Source organism: Oncorhynchus clarkii, chromosome 22 (assembly GCF_045791955.1).
Source record: "Oncorhynchus clarkii lewisi isolate Uvic-CL-2024 chromosome 22, UVic_Ocla_1.0, whole genome shotgun sequence".
Classification (NCBI taxonomy): domain Eukaryota; kingdom Metazoa; phylum Chordata; class Actinopteri; order Salmoniformes; family Salmonidae; genus Oncorhynchus; species Oncorhynchus clarkii.
Genome location: NC_092168.1, coordinates 3,888,189 through 3,910,459, shown reverse-complemented (window position 1 = coordinate 3,910,459; position 22,271 = coordinate 3,888,189).

Genomic DNA, 22,271 nt, shown 5'->3' with positions numbered 1-22,271 from the left:
TTTCCTCTGGTCTTGGCATGTGCACTCTAGCGAATAGCTCACAGATACAGTGCGGCAGTGGCGATTTTAGTGGGGCAACCTTCCCCCCAACCTTCCCCCTATCTTGGTGGGGCAACCTTCCCCATAACCTTCCCCCTATCTTAGTGGGGCAACCTTCCCCCCAACTTTTTGAAGGATGCCAGCAAGCCACTACACAACACAACACGAAACAATACATTTATTTCACTGTAACAGTGACCGACACTGCCAACAAACTGTTAGGGCCTACATAAAGCTGTCCCAACAGCAAAGCTTACTTTTAAGAAACATTTAGTGAATCCTTACCACTGCTACATCTGGCTATCAGCAGAGCCTTGTCTGGCAGCAAAATAGTTCATTCAGCCTCATTTACTGCCTTTTGAAAAAACAGCTGATATGGCTGACTTGCTTAAACAAATGTGGTTTCTACTGACAATTGAGATGTACAAACTATGGCATAAGGGGACAACGAGCGGATAAGAGGCAATCCGTAATTTCGATTAAGACATTAATGAGCGAGCTAGGACGGACGTGGTCAATTTAACTATTTGTTCAGCACTTTTGAAATGTACAGCAACACAATTCAGAACATGGGTCGTTCTTACAGCATTCTCCCTGTACACCAAGTCAGAACCATAGGATAAATAAAGGGGGCATGTAAGCAGACATTGAAAGCTCCTACAATATTTGATGATTACATTTCTCTAAAACAGGCTATTAGCTACATGTGCACCACCAAGTCAGAACAGTAGGCTCAATTATGAGGGGGAAAGGGAACAAATGATTTTGGTGAGGCACATGGGCTACTAATAGCTTACTACACAACATACACTGGGAATAAGGGCGCCGCAGGAGATGGCTGCCGTTTTACGGTCCCCTGACCAATTGTGCTATTGTGTGTGTTTTTTTGGCGTTATTTGTAACTTATTTTGTACATAATGTTTCTGCCACCGTGTCTTATGACCGAAAAGAGCTTCTAGATAACAGCAAAGCGATTACTCACCCCGTACTGGAAGAATACATTTTCTTTAACGAGTCGGATGGGAAGATTTACTTCAGACACACAGCAAAGCCCTCATCCCCGTAATTCACAGGAGAAAGAGACAGAGATATCGGGGACGACGGTCTGGGTGCCTTGTAAGGATCCGACGACGAGTGGGTAATCTGCCTTTACCATCGGTCCTATTAGCCAACGTACGCTCATTGGATAATAAAATAGACAAGCTATGAGCATGTACAGTGCCTTGCGAAAGTATTCGGCCCCCTTGAACTTTGCGACCTTTTGCCACATTTCAGGCTTCAAACATAAAGATATAAAACTGTATTTTTTCGTGAAGAATCAACAACAAGTGGGACACAATCATGAAGTGGAACGACATTTATTGGATATTTCAAACTTTTTTAACAAATCAAAAACTGAAAAATTGGGCGTGCAAAATTATTCAGCCCCTTTACTTTCAGTGCAGTAAACTCTCTCCAGAATTCAGTGAGGATCTCTGAATGATCCAATGTTGACCTAAATGACTAATGATGATAGTTGTGTCCCACTTGTTGTTGATTCTTCACAAAAAAATACAGTTTTATATCTTTATGTTTGAAGCCTGAAATGTGGCAAAAGGTCACAAAGTTCAAGGGGGCCGAATAATTTCGCAAGGCACTGTATATATGTATATATTTTTTTAGCTAAACATGTGGGGTTCAAAACAGGTGGGGCTCTACTACACCTGTCCTGAATGTCGGGTAGCCACTGCAGTGCGGGTAGGCTGTGCGGGTAGGCTAGTCTACATGAGGAGATTATTATAGATAAGAGCGAGAATATATATATTTGTCAAACGGCAGTCAAGCATCGATCATCATGTCAACAGAATCAGATGGTCAATATTTATTGAAAAAGAACATCAAGATCACGATGCACTTCACCACCCTGTGAAGTTCATCATAAGTTATTTCATCTGTAGCCTAATTAAACTGCATTGTTTCCCAAATAGTCGTGGGAGGACCACACACCATATCATCACGTAACTCCAAGTTTAGTTCGATATGATGGTTATTCTATCAATATTTGCGCATAAAGACGTTTCCATAATACTTTTTAAATACATATTATAGACACAAAATTAACCCACCTGTGGACATTTAAATTGTACCGAAACATCCTGTATCCATCACAGCAGTAATTTTTTTTAGAATGACTTTCCTCGCATAAAAACTGTGGATGGAAACGTGGTTGCTGATGGCTTTTCTTTTTATTAATTGCAAATAATAACAAGCGCAGACACGGAGACACAGACGTCGACAGCAGCTCATCAGACGTCGTTCCTTTCTCCCCTGCATGTTGAGTAGGCTAGATAACACCATTGTTTCCTGCCATTTTGTCACCTTTTACATACCATTTTCTTTATGTCCCCAGCGTTTTTAACAAGATTGATGTTCCAGTCTGAGAAACATCCTGTTATCCACAGAACATGGTGGCCCTTGACAACCAACTGTTTAATACATGGACAATACACAATTAAACGAATGTATTCTACCATGGAAAATCATTCTGGATGTATTTAATCATTATGCTATATCCATATGTTATAGCTCTGTCTCTTTTAGTGTCAGCCTGTCTTTATCTGTCTTATACCCAGTCAAACTGGCTTTTAAACCATACATTCCCAAGTACTTCAACTATGTAAAAACACACACTAATTAGGACCTTCTGAAAAACAAACATTTAGTTACGTGAACCAGCCAGGCTGTCATAATAATGTCGCATTTATGAATAATAATTCCTCTTTTGTTGGTAATGAAATCTGCTTGTCCTACGAGGTAGAGAGCGGGGCAAAAGAGAGTAAGAAAAGTTTTTGGCACCCAAAGTGGCCAAAGCGACCAAAATAATGTAAAATATGAAACACCAAAAGATAACCCGATATCATGAGCAGGACATCTAGATCAGAGTGATGTCACAGGGGCCAGCAAATTAAAGGAAATAAATGATGAATTGGACCAAATTACGTTGAAAAAAACTATCAAATATTAAAATATATTTCACTTTGACATCAAGGGTACACAGAGAGTAATTGCTGGGCTGAAGTGATAATCATTTCCTCCATTTAGTGTAACAGTAATAAAAGACTTGTCAGGGGTGTGGAGTGAAGAAGATCCCTTGCCCCTCATTACCCCATGGGGAAGAACAGTGTTTTCTGGCCCCTAATCACAACAATATTTAGCCAAATAAGATCATTATGCTAATGGTGATGCTGATAATAAGGCACATTTTCCTTGTTTGTTTCCTAGTTTGGGCGTATTTATGTTATATTACACTGATGAACAAACGGACAGTCCATTTGATTGTGTCCCTGTCTTTGATTTTGGTAGCGGAGGATGGGGACGTGTGCTTTGAATTCATCAGGGATTTAATTGAGATGAGGTTTGAATATTTAAACAAGGCCCTCCTCTGAGCTTGTTTTAGGAGATTATAGTTCTCTTTTTATTAGGATCATTAAGAGGAAGTATTTACCTGGGTTAGTTAGACTTGTCTAAAGTAGGTTACCACCGGTTGAAGTTTGGTCGTATTGAAAATTCCTCAGAACTCAATTGGTTTGGTAGAGTGAATTTGAGACATTTTATAGACATTTTATTATGAGCCAATATTCCCTGTAGAAGGCATGTAAGTTAACTATTTTTCAGTCTATCACGACTCAGGAAATGACCCAGATGCAGACACAGGAGGTGGATAGTACAGTTCTCAGATGATTTACTGTAAACACGGGGGAAAAGGTCAGGTCGAGGACAGGCAGGGGTTCGTGTTCAGGTTAGAGTCGGGCAGGTACAGGACGGCAGGCAGGCTCGGGGTCAGGGCAGGCAGAGGTTTGTAATTAGGTCAGAGTCATGCAGGTACAGGACAGCAGGCAGGCTCGGGGTCAGGACAGGCAGAGGTTCGTAATTAGGTCAGAGTCAGACAGGTACAGAACGGCAGGCAGGCTCAGGGTCAGGGCAGGCAGAGGTTCATACTTAGGTCAGAGTCCTGCAGGTACAGGACAGCAGGCAGGCTCGGGGTCAGGACAGGCAGAATAGTCAGAACCGGGACAACTAGGAAACAGAACTTGAGAAAAAGGAAGATGGTAAAGCACGCTGGTAAGGCCTGACAAGACAAGCGGAACTGTCAACAGACAAAGAGAGAACACAGGTATAAATGCACAGGGATAATGGGGAAGATGGGCGACAAGATGGGTGGAGACTAGCACAAAGACAGGTGAAACAGATCAGGGTGTGACACAGTCTATTGGTTATAAACTTTTCTGAAGATGTACTGTACAGGTGAATAACCTGATCTCATGAGCAAACCATGTTCACCGGTTGCAAACATTGGATTTTGAAAAGTCTAAATATGACGTCTCAGAGGCAATATGAAGAGGTTGGCTCATCAAAATTATGACATTTGCGTTTCAGAATTATGACTTCAAAGACGCAAGGACCTTGGCTGAGGTGCCATTGCATGTCTAATAGAGCAGATTGATAATCAATTTAAAGGCACACAGTTTATTTATTTTTGTCTATATCGGGGACTTTTTTTCCTCACTGGTCTGTTTTTGGTTCTAACGGGGCACCTAAATAACAACTTTGCATCTCTATATTTATGTACTCTAGGGCCTCTACCAAGAGGTCTGGACCATTACAACACAGGGGGTAGTGCACTTGTCCTGCATGCACAGGGTTGTCAAGCCCCGCTTTGTCTGTTCCCGTACAATCGCTACAACCATCCACAGGGTTGTCAAGCCCCGCTTTGTCTGTTCCCGTACAATCGCTACAACCAGATTTACCAAGAGACGTTCCTTGGGCCTCGTCTTAACAGACACAGGCCTGTGTGGCCTACCCAGCAGACGTCAGACAGCAGGGGTCTTTTCCTTTTGAAACCTCTCCCCCTGAAGTAAATTAACAGCCAGTGATGTTGACATCTTCGATGCCCGGCCCTGATCAAAGGCCAGATTGCCTATTACAGCAAGAGGGACATGAAATCCTCGTCACAAGGCCAAACATGAGGCCCAAAGCGGCGCAACAGGTCAAGTAATTATCAGAAAGTGTGTGTAAGATGTTTTGCTGTTTTGCTACTGCCACGTCGCCAGCGATCCCGTTTTGAACATTATTATAGGCACAACATTTCCGGCGAGGAGCGGGTGACATGGAACGGTCGCTACCTCAGACGAGGGCAGGAGAGAAAAAAGACGGAATTAATTTGATGATGAATAAGTGACCGTCATTCCTGTCTTTTAATGCATCTCTCTTTCCCTCTCTCTCTCCCTCGCTAATTGCACCGTAGACAGCTTTAAGCCCGTTGGGGAATCACTGGCAGAGATTACCAGTCTCTCTATGCTTTGTTGAGGCGTTATTTGCATGGTAATTAGTCGATGGCAGTACGTTTTCTAATGTATTTATTCTTTCACAACCATAGGTACATAGAGAGAGAGATAGTGTGTAAGAAAGAGAGGGAGACGCCATGCATTAATTATAGTGATCAGAGCATTCACTGAACTTTGCCTTGATGTGTTTATTAAATTAGTACATCAATTGACAGATGAGTCTCTTGTTTCCTCATTGTCATTCAATCTCTTCTGTTTAAGTAAATCCAGATCTATTTTCCAGCTCCAACACTTCTCCACCAGTGTCTCGGTCCGTATATGGCCTTCTAAGGAACATGCTGCACAGGTTATAGCCTATGTATTTAAACTGGTTTGAACACATGTAAGTCAGGGCACAGAGTAGAATCCTGCACACCCAGTAGCCCTCCAGGAAGAGAGTTCATATACAATCAAATCAAATTGTATTTGTCACTTACACATGGTTAGCAGATGTTAATGCGAGTGTAGCGAAATGCTTGTGCTTCTAGTTCTGACAATGCAGTAATATCTAACAAGTAATCGAAATTCACAACGACTAGCTTATACACACAAGTGTAAAGGGATGAATAAGAATATGTATATATCAATACATGGATGAGCGATGGCAAGATGCAGTAGATGGTGTAGAATACAGTATATACATATGAGATGAGTAATGTAGGATATGTATACATTATTAAAGTGACTAGTGATACCTTTATTAAATCCATTTATTAAATGTACTAAATTGGCCAGAGATTTGAGTCTGTATGTTGGCAGCAGCCACTCTATGTTATTGATGGCTGTTTAACAATCTGATGGCCTTAAGATAGAAGCTGTTTTTCAGTCTCTCGGTCCCAGCTTTGATGCACCTGTACTGACCTCGACTTCTGGATAATAGTGGGGTGAACAGGCAGTGGCTTGGGTGGTTGTTAACCTTGATTATCTTTCTGGCCTTCCTGTGTAATCGGATGCTGTAGGTGTCCTGGAGGGCAGGTAGTTTGCCCCCGGTGATGCGTTGTGCAGACTGCACTATCCTCTAGAGAGCCTTACGGTTGTGGGCGGAGCAGTTGTCGTACCAGGCGGTGATACAGCCCGACAGGATGCTCTCGATTGTGCATCTGTAAAAGTTTGTGAGTGTTTTAGATGACAAGCCAAATTTCTTCAGCCTCTTGACGTTGAAGAGGCGCTGTTGCGCCTTCTTCACCACGCTGTCTGTGTGGGTGGACCAATTCAGTTTTTCCGTGATGTGTACGCCGAGGAACTTAAAACTTACTACCCTCTCCACTACTGTCCCGTCAATGTGGATAGGGGGCTGCTCCCTCTGCTGTTTCCTGAAGTCCACGATCATCTCCTTTGTTTTGTTGACGTTGAGTGTGAGGTTATTTTCCTGACACCACAATCTGAGGGCCCTCACCTCCTCCCTGTAGGCCCTTTCATCATTGTTGGTAATCAAGCCTACCACTGTAAAGATTTAAACCAAAGTGAGTACAACACAGTATTCATTCGTGCTTTACAGTACTAACATTCTTTAAAAAATGTATGAATATCAGTAAATATAACAGAGAAAAAAGTAAAATATGACCCCATTATCCACCAACAGTGAAGAATCGGTGGTCTGCAAAATTAAAGCTTAACAAAAAAACACAAAAGTGTAGATAGAACCTTGGCACTTCACTGCTCCTTGACAGAGTGCCTATCAAACTGATGGAGAAGCCGTCTCCCTCCTCTCTTCTTTTCCCTTCTCCTGGAGGGTCTGGGATAGGACAACGGAGGAACCAGCGTGGTCCCGTTGTGTTTGTGTACACACACACACAACACACACCACCCCAGCCTATAACACTACAGCAGAAATCAAAACTAAAACACCTCCTTATTGTCTGCCTGTGTGTCCATCCCGCTCCCCGAACACAACTCGAGGTGGAACAAAGGGAACAATCTATGTGTGTGATAGAAGCCAACAGTTGGTAAGAGGTTTGAGATGAGTGCGTGGAGTGGTGGAGGATGCTATTTGCCTAGAGAGCGCCTGAGGATGCGGGCCGGTCGGTGCTGGTGGTGGAATAGGCCTGTCAGCTGGCATCCAGTGATAATTGCTTCCCATGGCAGGACCCCACCGGCCCGGGGAAGAACAGCGCGGCGAGGAGGTAGAAGCGGCCCTGGAATCCCATCTCCACAACAGCCCCAATCATAATTGTTTTGTGAGGGATGCAGAGACGTGTTGCCAATCTGCACGCTGGGCCTGGGCTCTGATTGACACTCATTGACCGGAGAGAGCAGCGGAGGTGGGAGGGAAGGGTATGCTGCTGCAGACTATGGGCCTTGAGTATCGCAGCGTTTGTCACTCAGAAAGGTGGAGATGAGAAAGGGGGAAGTGGGGAAAAAAGGTAGAGGAGAAAAGATGGAGGAGAAAGTAGGGGATATGTTTATCACAGCATTTGTCACTCAGAAAGGAGAAGAGGATAGAGGGAGCTAATTCAGGGAACTGCCATGTGCTGTAATGTTGCTTTATAATTATCCATATATAACAGCATGATTAATTTGATATGCATCTCTATTCTTTAAAACATATTTTGTCCTTTATATCCCAGGTGAATTATCAGTTAACCTTTTACACCGTATACGGATTCAAAGTGGCAGATTCGGTCACTGACAAGTGCTTAAATTTGAAAGCTGTGGCTGTATAGTAACATGCTATAAATGACATCAGAGCTCCGGCTCTGCGTTTTACAGTGCTGTTTGGGTTTTGACTGACAACCGTTCTAAACTTGAGCCCCACACTCGAAGGAAGTTGCCCACATCCCTCCCGCTAATTAGGCAACTTTTTTGCAACATTTTTGCTGAGAGTAAACGCTGTAAATTAAGATGAATCTATGTATTTTGAAAGATGGGAGATTGAAAATTAAAATAAATACCACTGTGATGTCATATAAGCAAACCAAACACCCATGAATTAAATTGTGCACTACACATTTCCACAGCATATAACTCGTGATATACAGTGTCAATGTTATGAAGACTATGTTTGATGTACAGTCACAAGATGACGTGGTGTCATACCCTGGGTTGTTCTGAACATAATGAGTCTATGTTTGTCTATTGTGAAGAAAATTCACTGTGAAACACGCACCGGAATGCACACGACATCTTTCTATGCGGACCAAAATTATGACCTGTTTCTCTAAATTGCCGTGTGAAAGCCTCACTGTAAGATCATATTTTATAACTTAGCTAGTCATGTTGGCAATAGAACAAGCTTTCAAATGATGCCCACCTGACCCAGATTGTGATTTATAATGGGTTGTTTTTGGATTGAGTAAAAAAACAGTAGTTGTGTGATGATGTGGATGCACAACAACTAACTACAGGTGTGTTTTCTCTAGGTTCTCAACGGCAAAGCTAGGAGAGCTCAAAAAAGCACCTTATAGTTTAAGACTCTTCACTGAGTCATAAAAGTGCATTGAAATTGATTAGGAACTGTGCAGACTTTGGAGAGGTGTGTGGCCACTTGATGACACCAGTTAGCCCTCTCACTCAAATCAAATGTCATTTTTTTGGTCTAATGTTGCACCTACCCCCAGGAATATTCTTATCACGTTACTGAATGTATCCAGAGTATTTTCATATTTCATTATCAACAATTGCGGCGAAAAGTACAGTAAATGTAAAATGCACATACAGTTGAAGTCGGAAGTTACACCTTAGCCAAATACATTTAAACTCAGTATTTCACAATTCCTGACGTTTAATCCAAGTACAAATGTCCTGTCTTAGGTTAGTTAGGATCACCATTTTACTTTAAGAATGTGAAATGTCAGAATAATAGTGGAGAGAATGATATATTTCAGCTTTTATTTACAGGTATTTCATCACTTTCCCAGTGGGTCAAAAGTTTGCATACACTCAATTAGTATTTGGTAGCATTGCCTTTAAATTTCTTAACTTGGGTCAAATGTTTTGGGCAGCCTTCCACAAGCTTCCCACAATAAATTGGGTGAATTTTGGCCCATTCCTCCTGACAGAGCTGGTGTAACTGAGTCAGGTTTGTAGACCTCCTTGCTTGCACATGCTTTTTCAGTTCTGCCCACACATTTCTATAGGATTGAGGTCAGGGCTTTGTGATGGCCACTCCAAAACCTTGACTTTGTTGCCATTTTGCCACAACTTTGGAAGTATGTTTGGGGTCATTGTCCATTTGGAAGACCCATTTGCGACCAAGCTTTATCTTCCTGACTGATGTCTTGAGCTGTTGTTTCAATATATCCATAATTTTCCATCCTCATGAAAACATCTATTTCGTGAAGTGCACCAGACCCTCCTGCAGCAAAGCACCCCCACAACATGATGCTGCCGCCCCCGTGCTTCACGGTTGGGATGGTATTCTTCGGCATGCCTCCCCCTTTTTCCTCCAAACATAACGCTGGTCATTATGGCCAAACAGTTCTATTTTTATTTCATCAGGCCAGAGGATATTTCTAAAAAGTACGATCTTTGTCCCCATTTGCAGTTGCAAACCATAGTCTGGCTTTTTAATGGTGGTTTTGGAGCAGTGGCTTCTTCCTTGCTGAGCGGCCTTTCAGGTTATGTCGATATAGGACTCGTTTGACTGTGGATATAGATACTTTTGTACGTGTTTCCTCCAGCATCTTCACAGGGTCCTTTGCTGTTGTTCTGGGATTGATTTGAATTAGAGTATTTTAATGATTAACATTGATTTATGTATCTGATCATTTCCCATCGGATCATTTGTTTGCAGGCATTGTTGAGCACAGTGCTCAATCCATCAGCAGTAACTGTAGGATTTACAACAAGCTTTACAAGATTGTGTATTTGCTTCTAACAAAAGTTGGAAATGTGGGAATGGATCGTCAATTCTCTCTACTTTTGGTTATCCTCATAAAAGATACTTACATTTGGAGCAACATTTTAAGTTGTATTAGTTCTCAAATTTGTGGGTGAATAAAATACAAAATTCTTTGAAACTATTTATTATTTTTTATTTTTTTATTTTGTCAATTTGAAATCACCCCAGAATATTTTTTTAACAGTTGAGTGTGAAAAATTCCAATGAAATTCCAATGAAATGTACCATCTTGCCCCAGAAGTCACAGGTTCAATCATCGCTTCCACCTGTTCCACATTCACTCATTTTCTGTCTCCTGTTCTTTTCAAATCTCTGTCTGACAAATGGTAGACATATCTATCATTGACTGTTTTAAAAATGGGTCATTATCATATTATTTTATTGTTCAAGGACTTAATCTGTCTTGCTTCTGCAAGGCTCTGGTCTTCTCTGATCCTGGTGAAAGCAGGGTTGCATCCCAAATGGTACTCTACTCCCCATGTAGAGCACTACTTTTATCTAGAACCCTATGTACCCTGGTGAAAAGTAGTGCACTAGATAGGGAATAGGGTGCCATTTGGGATGGAGAACAGGGCTTTATCACTCACCTGTCCAAAGCTAATTCCTGCCGGTGTCAAGCATGGGATTGGATTTAAAGGCACTCAAGTTGCGTGGGACCGTCTACTGTCAGCTTGTCCTGATGCCCCTACTTAGATGTCACTTCAGGAAGAAGGCTCGCTAAACCGCTAGCACAAGACATTCGATGTCACTTCTACAGAGCGCTAACATGCTAAATTGCTACATTGCTAGCACAGGGCTTCTTAGGGTCTCAGTGACAAGTGACATGCTATTATCTGTCGAGGAGAGAGAGAGAGAGGGAGAGGGAGAGAGAGAGAGCGTGCACTGTGTTGTCAAGAGATACATGTCTCTACATGTGTATTAATCATAGATGGTCCCTCATGAAATGTTGAAACCTGACAGGGCCGCAGACGCTTCCTGTACGAAGGATAATAGAAAAGCATATTGGGAGAAGTCAGCGACGTGACCAAGGGCGGGATTGGGGTGTTTTTGATTTACGTGCAGCTGAGCTACAGTTCTAACATAATGTAAGAGAATGGAGCATTTCTCTATGATTAACTTCATCAGATCAGAGTCTGAGTCTTCACATCCCAAAATATACACACTTCACCTCACATGACCATTGCGGACATGACGCAAGGTGGGTGCAAAAAAACACTTGTATATCTCTAATAATTAAATAACAATGAGATGGGTGCATGTAATGGTTCCAGAAAATAATATATATTTACAAAATGACCAAGTGGGTGACCTGGAAGGCAAGACAAATCAAAGTGAAGTAATATATTCAAGTAAGAAATGGTCTGATATCTTGGTTCAGAACTTTAGGAGACATGGTACACAAACGGTGAATCCAATGTAATTCTCTTCTCAATAATAGATTATCAGTATCTTTAAGGGGAAATCCCGGAGCTCCAAGAATTAAATCCCACAGACCTAAACGGAAAAAAACTACAACTAAAGTAATGTATATGTATTGTGAAATATATTACATTTGATTGTATTTGTAAGAAATAAATATTTGCCATACATTTGAATATATATCTACATATATACATACACACGCACACACACGCACGCACACACACGCACACACACACACGCACACACACACACACACACACACACACACACACACACACACACACACACACACACACACACACACACACACACACACACACACACACACACACACACACACACACACATAGATATATATATGTCAAGAAAAATTATGTGAACCCTTTAGAATTACCTGGATTTCAGCATAAATAGGTCAGAAAATGTTATCTGATCTTCGTCTATGTCACAACAATAGGCAAACATAGTCTGCTTAAACTTTTAACACACAAATAATTATAATTTTTCATGTTTTTACTGAACACATCGTGTAAACATTCACAGTGCAGGTTGGAAAAAGTATGTGAACCCCTGGATTTAATAACAGTTTGACCCTTCTTTGGCAGCAATAACTTCAACCAAACGTTTTCTGTAGTTGCGTATCAGACCTGCACAACAGTCAGGAGGAATTTTGGACTATTCCTCTTTACAGAACTGTTTCAGTTCAGCAATATTCTTGGGATGTCTGGTGTGAACTGCTCTCTTGAGGTCATGCCACAGCATCTCAATCTGGTTGAGGTCAGGACTCTGACTGGTCCACTCCAGAAGGTGTATTTTCTTCTGTTCAAGCCATTCTGTTGTTGATTTACTTCTTTTGGGATGTTGTCCTGTTGCATAACCTAACTTATGTTGAGCTTCAATTGGCAGACAGATAGCCTAACATTCTCCTGCAAAATGCCTTGATAAACTTGGGAATAAATTTTTCCGTCTATGATAGCAAGCTGTCCAGGCCCTGAGGCAGCAAAGCAGCCCAAACCATGATGCTCCCACCACCATAGTTTACAGTTGGAATGAGGTTTGTTGGTGTGCTGTGCCTTTTTTCTCCACACATAGTGTTGTGTGTTCCTTCCAAACAACACAACTTTAGTTTCATCTGTCAACAGAATATTTTGCCAGTAGCGCTGTTGAACATCCAGGTGCCCTTTTCGAACTTCAGACAGGCAGCAATGTTTTTTTGGACAGCAGTGGCTTCTTCCATGGTGTCCTCCCATTAACACCCTTCATGTTTAGTGTTTTACGTATTGAAGAATCGCCAACATAGATATTAGCATCTTCCAGAGATTTCTGTAAGTCTTTAGCTGACACTCTAGGATTCATCTTAACCTCATTGAGCATTCTGCCCTGTGCTCTTGCAGTCATCTTTGCAGGACGGCCACTCCTAGGGAGAGTAGCAACAGTGCTGAAATTTCTCAATTTATAGACAATTTGTCTTACCGTGGACTGATTTTAAGAGATACTTTTGTAACCCTTTCCAGCTTTATGCAAGGCAACAATTCTTAATCTTAGGTCTTCAGATCTTTTTTGTTCGAGGCATGGTTCTTCTCAGGCAATGCTTCTTGTGAATAGAAAACACACATTTTGTGAGTGTTTTTTTATGGGGCAGGGCAGCTCTAACCAAAATCTCAAATTTTGTCTCATTGAATCGATTCCAGATTAGTTGACTCCTGACTCCAATTAGCTTTTGAAGAAGTCATTAGCCTAGGGGTTCACATACTTTTTCCAACCTACACTGTGAATGTTTAAATTATGCACTCAATACAGACAATAAAAATACAATAATGTGTGTGTTATTAGTTTAAGCACACTGTGTTTGTCTATTGTTTTGACTTAAATGAAGATCAGATAATATTTTATGTCAAATTTATGCAGAAATCTAAATCATTCCAAAGGGTTCAAATACTTTTACTTGCCACTGTATATATATATAGTGGCAAGAAAAAGTATATATATATATATACGTATATATAGTGGCAAGAAAAAGTATATATATATATATACGTATATATAGTGGCAAGAAAAAGTATATATATATATATACGTATATATAGTGGCAAGAAAAAGTATATATATATATATATACGTATATACAGTGGCAAGAAAAAGTATATATATATATATACGTATATATAGTGGCAAGAAAAAGTATATATATATATATATATACGTATATATAGTGGCAAGAAAAAGTATATATATATATATACGTATATACAGTGGCAAGAAAAAGTATATATATATATATACGTATATACAGTGGCAAGAAAAAGTATATATATATATATACGTATATATAGTGGCAAGAAAAAGTATATATATATATATATACGTATATATAGTGGCAAGAAAAAGTATATATATATATATATACGTATATATAGTGGCAAGAAAAAGTATATATATATATATATATATATATATACGTATATACAGTGGCAAGAAAAAGTATATATATTTATATACGTATATACAGTGGCAAGAAAAAGTATATATATATATATATACGTATATACAGTGGCAAGAAAAAGTATGTACTTTTTGTTTGGAAAATATTTTTTTAAATCTGAATAATATTGTAATGAAATGGTGACGATGGAGCTCAGTGCCTTCACTGCTTGACTTTTTCCATATTTTGTTGTGTTACAGACTGAATTTAAAAAGGATTCGATGTGGATTTTTGGTCACTGGCTACACACAATACCCTAAACTGTCAAAGTGGAATTATGTTTTTCGACATTTTTAGAAATGATTTAAAAATAAAAAGCTGAAATGTCTTGGGTCAATAATTATTCAACTCCTTCATTTTGTTGAGTCTAAATAAGTTTATGACGGAAAAAAATCTTAACAAGTCACATAATAAGAAGCATAGACTCACTCTGTGTGCTACGGTAGTGTTTAACATGATTTTTGAATGACTACCTCATCCTGTACAAAATGCATACAATTATCTGTAAGGTCCATCAGTCGAGCAATGAATTTCAAACACAGATTCAACCACAAAGACCAGGGAGGTTTTACAATGCCTCGCAAATCCTTTTAAGCTCTGTTGGGTTGGATGGGGAGCGTCGCTGCACAGGTATTTTCAGGTCTATCCAGAGATGTTTGATCGGGTTCAAGTCTGGGCTCTGGCTGGGCTCTGGCTGGCCAAAGAGTTCAATCTTGGTTTCATCATGGTCTGAGAGGCCTTTAGGTGCCTGTTGGCAATGCTTGGCAGGCTGTCATGGGCCTTTTACTGTGGAGTGACTTCCGTCTGGTCACTATACCATAAAGGCCTAATTGGGTGTCGCAGAGAAGGTTGTCCTTCTGGAAGGTTCTTCCATCTCCACAGAGAAACTCTGGAGCTCTGTCAGAATGACCATCGGATTCTTGGTCACCACCCGAGAAGGCTCTTCTCCCCCGATTGCTCAGTTTGTCCAGCTCTAGGAAGAGTATTGGTGGTTCCAAACTTCTTCCATTTAAGAATGATGGTGGCCACTGTATCCTTGGGGACCTTCAATGCTGCAGACATTTTTTGGTACCCTTCCCTAGATCACAATCCTGTCTCGGAGCTCTAAAGAAAATTCCTTCAACCTCGTGGCTTGGTTTTTGCCCTGACATGCACTGTCAACTGTGGGACCTTATATAGACAGGTGTGTGCCTTTCCAAATCATGTCCAATTAATTGAATTTACCACAGATGGACTCCAATCAAGTTGTAGAAACATCTCAAGGGTGATCAATGAGTCTTATAGCAAAGGGTCTGAATACTCATGTAAATAATGTATTTCTATTGTTTTTTAATATACATTTGCAAAAAAAAAAAAAAGTGTTTGCTTTTTCATTACGGGGTATTGTGTGTAGATTGATGAGGGAAAAACAGTTTTTCATCCATTTTAAAATAAGGCTGTAACGTAACAAAATGTGAAAAAAAGTCAAGGGGTCTGAATACTTTCCAAATGCACTGTATATAATTTTCAATACATTTGGAAACCTTTCTCAAAATATGTTTTCACTTCATCATTATGGGTGATGGTTGAGAAAAAAATATTTTTAAGCCCGTTTGAATTCAGGCTGTGAACACAGCAAAATGTGGAATAAGTCAATTAGTATGAATTATTTCGGAAGGCACTGTACTGTTTGTGAGTCTCACTAAGACCGTGGAACTGGCGTGTACAAGCTCAACCTTTATTAACAATGTACAACATAGCACATGAACTGGCACTTTCTCACATTGGTGGCCCAAAGAGAGCTAACCCAAGGCCAGGCATTCAACAAGCCTTGCCTCCAGATGCTTTAGCAAAATGTATTTTTATTGTACTTGACACATACCAAAAGCACTAAAATGCATTTAAATGACTACAAACAAACATGACACATTATCGCTCATAGAGTGACTTCATGTCTTTCACATCTCAGGCACTAGAATTTTTCATCATTTAATTAAGCTGAAGAGAGGCACTTACTATGTCCAATTTTAACCTCTTGAGATGTGAAAAGTGTTTTGTAGGAAGTTGAATATTTATGATCACTTATGACAGAATGTAAAAATGTTGTCAAATCAAATGTATTTTTTTTACTCACCATAACCATTTCTATTATATCACTGCCAAACTTTTGACTATTCCAAAATCTGCATGAAAACAATATGCACATTTGCCTACCTGAGATGTCTCCATCAAATTGATTTGATGTGGATAAAAGGCTGTGTGTAAGTGCACATAAAAATACCCTTTGCGGTTAAATTCCTATGTACCAAATGAAGGCTTTGTCACAAAAAAATGATGCGTTATATAGCTAATGTGCCCACTCTGGTATTGGCACTTGCGCTCTAGCCAACAGCTCGCAGATACAGTGAGGGTGTACTGTAGTGGGTAGGCTAGCCTACATGATGAGATTGGTATGGACAAAGGAGCTAGATTATTTTTATTTGTCAAACTGTAGCAAAGCATCAACCATCATGTCACAAGAATAAGACACTCGATATTTATTGGAAAGGACCATCTGTAGACTAGATGTTATAGCTATGCATTTCTGGAATTGTCAGGCATTACATGCATTTGAGCAAAGATGCAAACGTATGTACATATATTTGAAATACATTTTTCGGGAAGTTAAATATATAGAAATGGTAAAAACTGTCCGTATGGGGAGTCACATGCAGGTAAGATGTTTCTATATAGTATCAGTAAGAGCAGATTCTGAGGTTTGAAAAACCCTTGCCATTTCCAAATAACTCCAAAAAATGAAGAGATTAGCTTTATTTCAAAATATAACTTATTCCAAAAATAAACACTTTTCCATGCCTCCAGACATGAGCACTTGGAAACAGATAACTTACAGTAACATAACATAATAAAAATGCTATTGTGTTCTTTGAAATAATATTTTTGTCACATTCTGATGTTACCCAAGACCTTCATAAACACAACCAAAGGATTGTTTTTCCCATGGCATATATTACATTTATTTATTAGACTGTCAGAATGCTTGTGTCAAAATGACTGCTTAATTGCTCAAAGGGGGGTCCCTCGAGGCGCTGCTTTTGTAGTGTAAACTAATGGCACCAGTACCAGGACATTTTAGACAAAAACCTGGTTGTCTCTTCCTGGAGGCTGAAACTTGTCCACAACTGGAACTTCCAGTAAGACAATAGCCCTAAGCACACATCAAAATCCACAAAGAAATGCTTAATTGACCACAAAATCAACATTTTGCAATTGCCATCTCAGTCTCCAGACTTGAACCCCATTAATTAAAAACATGTGGTTTGAATTGAAGAGGGTTGTCCATAAGCGCAGACAAAGGATATCAAGAATCTGGAAAGATTCTGTATGAATGGTCTAAGTTTCCTCCCAATGTGCTCTCCAATCTCATAAAACATATTAAATGAAGGCTCAGTACCGTTGTCCTCGCAAGATGAGGTATTAAAGGGTATTAAAAAACAGTGGTGCCAGTAATGACCACTATCTTTTTGATTATAATTTTTTTACTTGGCAAACAAAATCTCTTCCTTTGAGAAATTGTATTATTATAAAATAATGTAACTACCCCCTTTTTTTCACACTATAGTTCAGTATTTGTATTATTTATTCAATACGGTCTTTTTTGCTCATCTTTATGTTTATATTACACTGATGATTAACTATTGTTGTTTTGAACCCACAGAAATGAATCAGTGCCTCCCGAGTGGTGCAGTGGTCTAAGGCACTGCATCAAAGTGTTGGCTGTACCACTAGAGAACCTGGTTCGAGTTCCGCTCTGTTGCAGCCGGCCATGACCGGGAGACCCATGGGGTGGTTGGCCCAGCGTCATCAGGGTTAGGAGAGGATTTGGCCGGCAGGGATGTTCTTGTCCCATTGCGCTCTAGCAACTCCTGTGGTGGGCTGGGCACAATGTACACTGACACTATCGCCAGGTGTACGGTGTTTCCTCCCACAATGGTGTGGCTGGCTTCTGAGGTAAGTGGGAATTGTGTGAGGAAGGGGCTCGGCTGGGTTGTGTTCTCGACCTTTGCCTCTCCCAAGTCCATACAGGAGTTGCAGCGATGGGACAAGATTGTAAATACCAATGGGATCCCATGAAAAAGGGGTAAATTAATGAATATTTTTTACAGAAGTGGGGTGCCATGTGTGTGTACCTGGGTGCGCACATGTTTGTGTGTGGGTCACTGACATGGCTAAAATTCTGAGGGAAATAATCACTCAAAGATCCACAAGACACCACACAATATCCACACACCAAATCCACAAAAAATCACGTCACGCTCTTTGAATACAACACAATCGGCACAAAGCAACCCATAGAAATGCAACGTGTATGTATGGCTTTCTTGTCATCCAGGCTAAGGTCAGAGCTGTATTTAAGGGCCTATCAGATTTAAGCGGGTGATTTGTGGGTCTCCCAATACCCCTCAGGGTGTCATAGCAATGAGGGGAATACTGCAGCACTACCATCGCTAAACCACTGTACAATACAGGTCCTAAATAAAACAGTGTATATATAATATAGGCCTCACTAAGGCATAATGTACACCTGCTGCTGTATTCCCCCTTGCCCACTCCACTCTGAAACACATGATTAGGTGCATCTCATTGGGGATGTTTGCACATATTATGGGTGATAATTGACAGATGCTTTTGCTCCTTTCCCCTCCCTCATGTCATTAAAGAGACGGATTGGCGGGTAGAGAAGTGTGGTAGAGAAGGCTGTCTGTGTGTGGGTGTTTGTATGTGTGTTTGTGTCTGTTGTGAGTGAGCGTGTGTTGTCTGTGTGTGTGAACGCAACTGTCCTGTGATCTGAACCAGTTTCTATCCTCCTGCATTCCACAAAACCACGTGGTTGCTATCATGTCATTATCGTGTGCCGTGTGACGATAGACACCCCACTGAGTGTGTATGTGGATGCGGTAGCTGTTATTATTTTGTCCCGCATTATCTAACACCTGTATCCTGCCTGTCACGCTTTGTAATGCCTGCCACAGGTCAGTGACCACTGCTAACATCCACAGAAGAGCTCAGTAATTACCGTGGTAACAGAGCTGTTTAGGGATTGATCGGGGTCAAGGGTGAGGGATTATCCCAAAATATTTTTCCTGAGGAAAATGGCTGCCTCAGCCATCTTCCTGGCTGGCTGGTTGGCCTTGAGACATTCAAATTGACAGGTCTCATTAGCTCCTACACCCCCAATACTCTCCTCCTTCTCCCATATGCACAGTCAGTCTGAATCTACTTGTCCAAGTCCTTACACTGCATCACCTCACCCCTCTCTTAACCCGGACACTTTCTCTCTCTCTCTTCACCAGACACAGCTCAGAGCCATAGCAGGAGAGAGTGAATGTGTGTGTAATTAATTGACATGTGTTATCTTTGTGTGTGTGTGTGTGTGTGTGTGTGTGTGTGTGTGTGTGTGTGTGTGTGTGTGTGTGTGTGTGTGTGTGTGTGTGTGTGCGCATTTTTGTGTGTGTCATTGTGAGTTAAACAGGCCTTTCGGTTGACAGTCTGACAAGGGTCCCTTTGTAAACAAACCAGAACAACTAGCGTGATCCGACCTTACCTTAAGATTTGTGCTGCAAATTGAAATGGGATGGAAGCATCTCTCTGTCTTTCTCACACATACACACACACACACGGCAGTACCTTTGCAGAATCTTAAGTACCTTATGCAAACTGTGTGTTTGTTGGGAAAAGCACAGGCAGAGCGCTGATGAGTGTCTCATTAAGGCAACACCAGCAGTACACACTGGATATCGCATAATCAAAGCCTGGGGGTACGGATTAATTATCCGTTTGAATAGTGATGAAATTTTAAAAAGCTTCTCCTTAAGGCTCCCATCATCGGCAGATGAAACAAAGAGCGGCACAGCTTGCGCGCCCGGGCTCACATGTGTTTTTACATCTGTTCAGGATATTTCAATTTGATGCTCAACAAGCTGAGACTCAGATTAAAGGATAATAATGTGTCATCCTCTCTCACAAACATCTCTTCCACGGCGCTGTAATAGCATGTCGCCAGGCAGGCAGCTCTGCTCCTGGAGAAAAAGAGCTAGCAGCCGTCACAGACGACACAGATGCTACAGTCACACATGTATCTCTTGCTCGTCTAGTCATGGTTGCTGAGGCAAATCCTCTCTCACGAGATATAGTATGTACCGGTTGTCGAGGAAGAGAGAGGGAGAGAGTTTTTGTATCAATATTTGCTTGAAATAAATATTTATGAGCTGCTTTTCTTTTTAAAAAAGTGTTGTCATTAATGAACATGCTTTAAGATTGTTTCATCATCTATAATTTATAAAGTAAGGCTTTGTTGGCAAACAGGGCTTGTTTGTAAGTGTGAATTCCTAATAGTGATGAAAAAGTGCATCCTACACAGCTGCTGCTGCATTGGCGTAGTATGACACTTCTGGAGCAGGGTAAAATGTTCCAGAGAAGGACTCAGTGTGTGTGTGTGCGCGCACTAGCATGTGTCTGCAAATGTGTATTGTTGTGTGGACAATCAAAGTCTACTCCACCTCTAGTGTCAGTGGAGACCTCCACCTCAAGTCAAATCCAGCTAGGCCCAACCTACAAGGCAAGTTCAGCTAGACCCAACCTACAAGCCAAGTCCAGCTAGGCCCAAACTATAAGCCAAGTCCAGCTAGGCCCAACCTACAAACCAAGTCCAGCTAGGCCCAACCTACAAGCCAAGTCCAGGTAGATCCAACATACAAACGAAGGCAAGCTAGGCCCAACCTACAACCCAAATCCAGCTAGGCCCAACCTACAAGCCAAGTCTAGCTATGCCCAACCTACGAGCCAAGTCCAGCTAGGCCCAACCTACAATCCAAGTCCAGGTAGGTCCGACATATAAACGAAGACAAGCTAGGCCCAACCTACAAGCCAAGTCCAGCTAGGCCCAACCTACAAGCCAAGTCCAGCTAGGCCCAACCTACAAGCCAAGTCCAGCTAGGTCCAACATACAAGCCAAGTCCAGCTAGGCCCAACCTACAAGCCAAGTCCAGCTAGGCCCAACCTATAAGCCAAGTCCAGGTATGTCTGACATACAAACGAAGGCAAGCTAGGCCCGACCTACAAGCCAAATCCAGGTAGGCCCAACCTACAAGCCAAGTCCAGCTAGTACTAACCTAAAAGCCAAGTCCAGCTATGCCCAGCCTACAAGCCAAGTCCAGCTAGGCCCAGCCTACAAGCCAAGTCCAGCTAGGCCCAACCTACAAGCCAAGTCCAGCTAGGCCCAACCTACAAACCAAGTCCAGCTAGGCCCAACCTACAAGCCAAGTCCAGCTAGGCCCAACCTACAAGCCAAGTCCAGCTAGGCCCAACCTACAAGCCAAGTCCAGCTAGGTCCAACATACAAGCCAAGTCCAGCTAGGCCCAACCTACAAGCCAAGTCCAGCTATGCCCAACCTACAAGCCAAGTCCAGCTAGGCCCAACCTACAAGCCAAGTCCAGCTAGGCCCAACCTACAAGCCAAGTCCAGGTAGGTCTGACATACAAACGAAGGCAAGCTAGGCCCAACCTACAAGCCAAATCCAGGTAGGCCCAACCTACAAGCCAAGTCCAGCTAGTACTAACCTAAAAGCCAAGTCCAGCTATGCCCAGCCTACAAGCCAAGTCCAGCTAGGCCCAGCCTACAAGCCAAGTCCAGCTAGGCCCAACCTACAAGCCAAGTCCAGGTAGGCCCAACCTACAAGCCAAGTCCAGCTGTGCCCAACCTACAAACCAAGTCCAGCTAGGGCCAACCTACAAGCCAAGTCCAGCTAGGCCCAACCTACAAGCCAAGTCCAGCTAGGCCCAACCTACAAGCCAAGTCCAGCTAGGTCCAACATACAAGCCAAGTCCAGCTAGGCCCAACCTACAAGCCAAGTCCAGCTATGCCCAACCTACAAGCCAAGTCCAGCTAGGCCCAACCTACAAGCCAAGTCCACCTAGGTCCAACATACAAGCCAAGTCCATCTAGGCTGGACCTACAAACGAAATGCAGCTAGCCCCGACCTACAAGCAAAGCCCAGCTGGGCCAGACCTACATGTCAAATCCAGCTTGGCTTAAACAACAAGCCCAGGCCTTTTTTTGGGGGGGGGGGGGGGGGGGGGGGGTTGC